Source organism: Podarcis bocagei (genome assembly GCF_964188305.1).
Source record: "Podarcis bocagei genome assembly, chromosome: 7".
In the NCBI taxonomy this organism is placed as follows: domain Eukaryota; kingdom Metazoa; phylum Chordata; class Lepidosauria; order Squamata; family Lacertidae; genus Podarcis; species Podarcis bocagei.
In genome coordinates this window covers 52,928,061-52,933,953 of record NC_138132.1, presented here as the reverse complement: position 1 = coordinate 52,933,953, position 5,893 = coordinate 52,928,061, and positions in this window count along the sequence as shown.

The following is a 5,893-nucleotide window of genomic DNA, read 5'->3' as shown; positions in this document are numbered from 1 at the left end:
GAAGGTGGTATATAAAGGTATATAATAAACAACAACAACAATAATAAATAGACATCTACATCTGTAGGATGGCATGAAGGACACCAGGAAGGTTTAAAAGGCCCGTGGTCTTCATGACTGAGAGAGGTTTGTCCCAGTCCTGCAACTTGAAGTCCTGGGAATTAAACCTGGCTTGTTTTTTTGTTTTTTTCCTGCATGCACAGAATGTGCTCCACCAGTGAGTTACTGCCTCTACCCTAAATGCTCCCCCCTTGGTTGCATCATCCTTGAATCGCTCTGATTCAAGATGGAACTTTGTTATTGCAGAACTCTCATCAGCATGAAAATCCCTACATGTGTGCGGTGGTGTTTTGTTTTTCTCCCTTTTGAAAATCTCTGTAAAATCTTGCTCTTCCACGTGCCGCTTGCTGATTACTCAGGCGGCTGCCTCGGCTCACACGCACACGGGCTTTTGTGCTGCTGCCGTGGCATTTAAGCAAGCAACAGTTCATCTGATCCAAAGCAGCTTTCTTACATACTCCCAAGGAAGTTGCATTACGACACGACCTGGTCAGCACCCACTCTGCGTCTCAAGCAAAGCCTGCTTTTCCAAGGCAAGAGCTGGTGCGCTATGTGGAGACCTTGCTGTGCCAGTCAAGCCACCCTTCCCTTCCTGGAGGGGCTGAATATACTGAAGTTTGTCTTACTACTGAGTCAGATGACTGGTTCCCCTAGCTCAGGTTTGTCTACACTAACAGGCAGTGGGTCTCCAGGGTTTCAGACAGGGTCTACCCACCCAGCCCTACTTAGAGATGCTGGAGATGGGATCTGAGGCCTTCTGCACCCAAAGCATGTGCTCCACCACAGAACTAAGATTCCATTCCTCCTGGTTCTGAATAAAGGGCTGGCTTAAATAGGATCACAGCAAACCGCCTTCTACCAAGTCAGACCACTAGGTTTATCTGGCTCAATATGGTCTACACCAGTTGTGAGGAACCTTTGTCCATCCAGGTAGGAGCATCCCAGACCCTGAGATTTCAGGGCTCAAGCTTGAAACCTAGGTGTGTGTTCTGGTGATGTCACTGGGACGATCCCCAGTGATGTCATGGAGGGTGACGTCATTAAGCATGATGCAGTAAACATTGGCCACAGTCGTCAAGAGCATGTCGTTCAAACAAAAAACACAAAAACACAGTCTAACAAATTAGCAGATATGCTACTGGCTGGAAGTTGATAGAAGCCTTAGCTAAAGTGGGTTGATCCCAGGTCCAGCTTAATAAAAAACCTTTTTTTAAAGGCACTCTCCCCCACGTGGGGATTCAAGCCCCCCATCTGCCCCCTGGAGGAAGCCAGACAAACCTGGAAACTCCAGGTGAACCTCGAGGTGATGCTGAACTGCAGCTCCCATCATCCCTGGCCATGAGCCATATTAGCTGGAGCTGATTGGAGTTCCCCATAGTATGCTAACTGCAGCAGATCTCCAGGGTTTCCAGGAGGGTCTTTTCCCAGCTGCACCTGCAGAAGCCGGGGGTAGAACCTGGGACTGCATGCATGCAGAAGGGATGCTCTGCCACTGAGCTGCAGCAGCTGCTTTCCAGCTGGCAGGAGATTGGAGGAGAAAGGGGTTGTTTTTAACCAGAGCTGCCACCCCAGACGCTTTGATCTGAGCCTCTTCTTCCCTGTGTTATCAATGAGGGGCTGCCATCCTTGCTCCATTGGGACGGTGAGGGGCTACACTCCTCTTGCCCCCATCAGAAAGAAAGAGCTGTTTCCTCTTGCTGGGCCAAGGTAGCCACTGCAGCCATACAGCTCCATGTCCCGAGAGAGCCGGCAGGCAGGTTAATTATAACAAATGGCTGTAATTAGCAGAAGGAAAATCAATGCAGGAAAAATTACCCTCCTGCTGCCTCTTGTTTTTCAACATGGATAATTGCCTGGGACACAGGTCAGCACTTTGGAGAAGGAGGCTTCTTCAGTCAGTTTCTCTCCCTCTCTCTCTCTCTCTCTCTCTCTCTCTCTCTCTCTCTCTCTCACACACACACACACACACACACACACACACACACACACTAAAAACACCACACACTCTTACCTTGGAGGAAGCTTCACCAAATACAGCATTAAACAGGACTTACATTCTATCTATCATCTATCTATCTGTATCATCTAACTACCAACCTACCAACCAAAAACAACAAGACATAACTTGAGTAGACATTGTTAGGATTGTGCTGACACATGGGATTTTCCTGATCGGAGGGTGAATGCACTATCTATTTATCTATATCTATCTATCATCTATCTATCTATTTTTTAAAAATGCTTTGGAAACCTAGCTGATCTGAAAAGAGGTACCGTAATGTAAATAAATTCAGTAAACTGTGTATCATAAATGCTTCACAGACATTTTCACGCAGGCATCCTTTTTGCTTAAATGTGCACAGACTTGCAGAATGTCTTAATGTTTCTATTCATGTCCGGAGGAGCAGAGAAGTGAGTTGAAGAACAGAACATCCACTGTTTTTAACCTGGCCTTTCAAACATGGAAATCTGGGCCAAGGGAACCTCAGTTGCGGTCCTCCCGGTCTCAGGGTCCTCTCCTGGCCATGTCCCCATTCTTGGCCACACCGCTCACCTGGTCCAAGCCCCACTTTTCTTGAGTGCTTTTGCCTCCCACTTGCCTGGGAGGAGAGGGGTGTGAATGGAAACCTCTGACTGGCTAAGAGCCTTGTTTATTGCTTCACCCACTTTTGTCTCCATTTTGACTGCCCTCCCACCCACCCCTGGCATGTGGCCCCAGGCTGGTTATCCATGAGCAAATATGGCCCCTGGGCTGGAAAAGGGCCATAGCTCAGTGGTTAGGGCATCTGCCTTGCATGCAGAAGGTCACAGGTTGAATCCTTGACATCTCCAGGTAGGGCTTGGAATGAGCCCAGTTTGCAATCCTGGAAAACTGTTGCCAGTCAGTGCAGACAATACTAAGCTAGATGCTCCGATGGCCTGACGCAGTAGGAGGCAGCTTCCTGCGTTCTTGTCTCTGATCTAGACTATACGGATGGCTGGCAGCCGTTTGGCATGGACGGGTTAAAAATATATCGAGAATACAAAATGTGCTCATTGCTGTGGCGCTGAAAACATCGGAGAGCTGAAAACCTGCCTGGCTGAACACTCAGCGGATTCAATAAAAGCACTGTGGGATTAATTCTGCGATGCTGCCTTAATGTTTGGAAGAGGGCTTTGAATTGACAGGCAAGTCCCACTATTGACGGATTTCAGCCGCGTCCCGAAGTATTTATCTGTTCAGCAGCAACAAATCGTTGATGACTCATTCGTCAGCACTAATTCTCCTCCTCTTCATGTTTGTTGTACATTCACTCTCTGCCCCCCCTTGTAGGTTTTTCTCAGCCTGCAATTTCATTTTTATTGTTTGCCGCCGAATACTCCAACATCTGAAGGTCATTTTTTAATTCACAAGTTCTTCCCAGAAATGTCTACACATCCGCTCTCGCCTCCCACCCACTTTGTGCAACAGGCACCTCTAACATGCCCTCCTCTTTCCACCGTGAGCCTGTCCCTGAACGTAACCACGTGGAGGCACATGCCGCTGGAGACACACGGCGTCCTTGGAACAGTGGTGAGGAGACCCCTCCTGGAAAAGCTGGCGGCTGGCTCTATCTCTCTAACTCAGCAGCGGCAACCTGGCAACACAGCTTCCTCTCCCACTACAAAAGGGAGGCTCACAGAGCATATGCAGAGTGGGTACACCTCCCCTCATGGGGCCCTTTTGCACACATCCACCCTTCCTTCCAAGGTGCAAGAGGGAGGGCATTAGTGGCCATGGCAGGAGGAGGAGAGGAGGAGGAGACAGCAATATAGGTGCAGTAGAAAAGAGAACAGAGCCCAGTGCTGGCTGTGAAGGCACAAGCCACAATGCCCACTATCCAGAGCCCTCTGAGGCAGCACCTAGAGTGGCCTTCAGGTGTTTTGGAATACAACTCCCATGAGCCGCAGTTGGCTCAGCCCAATGGAAGTTATGGTCCAAAACAGCTGGAGGGCACCAGGTTGGGGAAGGCAGAGGTTCACTTTCTCTTCAGGCCAATATGCCTGTGGGGGGGGGGGGCGGACCAGAAGCAAAGGTGGGCAGACCAGTTTGTTTAAGTTTTATATTTGCAGAGTAGGTTAGTTTCTGCTCATTCACAGCCTCCTTCATGCTGCTCCAGAGAGTAGGACTCGAACCCAAGTTACAAGAAAGGAGATTCGGACTCAACATCAGGGAGAACTTTCTGACAGTAAGAGCTGTTTGACGGTGGAATGGACTCCCTTGGAAGGTGATGAGTGGTGTAGTGGTTAAGAGCGGTGGACTCGTTATCTGGGGAACCGGGTTCGATTCCCCGCTCCTCCACATGCAGCTGCTGGGTGACTTTGAGCTAGTCACACTTCTGTGAAGTCTCTCAGCCCCACTCACCTCACAGAGTGTTTGTTGTGGGGGAAGAAGGGAAAGGAGAATGTTAGCCGCTTTGAGACTCCTTTGGGTAGTGATAAAGCGGGATATCCAATCCAAACTCTTCTTCTTCTTCTCCTCCTTCCTTGGAGGTTTTTAAGCAAAGGTTGGGTGGTCATCTGTCATGGATGCTTTAGTTGAGGTTCCTGCATTGCAGGGGGTTGGACTAGATGACCCTCAGTTCCCTTGCAACTCTAAAATTATGCCATTCTGTGATTCATTTGAAGGAAACCAAACTCTGGAAGCACTTGGAGCCACAGGAGTCTCCTAAATTAATACACCGTATCTTAAACCACTGCTTGACTCTTCAGTCCCGAGAGCCTCCTAGTGATGTCTTCACCAAGCTGGGGCAAGATGTGTCAAAGACTCCCTGGAAAAAGCAAAGAGACGTTTGACTCGAGCACATCCAAACTGACTGTGTGAATCAGGCAGAATGCTCAGCCCCGTCCCCTCTGGCCCAGTCAGTGACTTTTTGTGGTCCCCAGAGCCAAGAGGCCTCCTTCCTTCCCCCTCGCACAGCAGTCCAGGTTCAGCTGCCTGGGCCAAGTAGCTGCCAGAGAGTCAGGCTAATTAAGCCGCTCAGTCAAAAGGTCGGTATTTGCTAATTAAATGAGTGTTAACAAGTGCCTGGGAGCCAAAAGGAGAAGGGGAGGGGAAGAGACTCGGCTCCATCACATGCTGAATTAATATCAACAGGAGTCCTTGGGGAGGGGGGCCCACTAGGCAGCCCAGCCTGGCCTGGAGACACTGGGGAAATCAATGGCTTCCCCCTCTCAATAAGCAACGCTCACCCACAGATGAAAGGCTGTCCTTCTCTACCGCCATTTTTATACGATATGATCCGAGATCTTAAAAGACAGCTTGGTTTCTCCGAATGCAGCAAGCTGCCTTTTTATCAAGTCAAAGCATTGCCAAATATTATCTAAACTAGTAAGCGGTGGCTTCTCCAGGGTTTCAGGCAGGGCACTTTCTCAGCCCCTCCTAGAGATGCCAGGGATTGAACCCTGGACCTTCTGCATACAAAGTGGATCATCTACCCACCGGGGGGGGGTTATTCAGGGCACAAGCCCAGGGCATAAATCTGCATGATGTTTGCATACGCTAATTTATATGCAGAGGTACAAACATGGGTTGATTTCAGAGGGAAAATGAAGTCTGGCTCTTGCTTTCAGGGCTTACTCTCACCCTCTCCTCAGTCTCTGGGCAAGAACGACTGCTGACGTATATAAGGAAACTAAAGCAAGTCTTAAAGAAGGTAAAGGGACCCCTGACCATTAGGTCCAGTCGTGGTCGACTCTGGGGTTGTGGCACTCATTTCACTGTATTGGCTGAGGGAGCCGGCATACAGCTTCCGGGTCATGTGGCCAGCATGACTAAGCCGCTTCTGGTGAACCAGAGCAGTGCACAGAAATG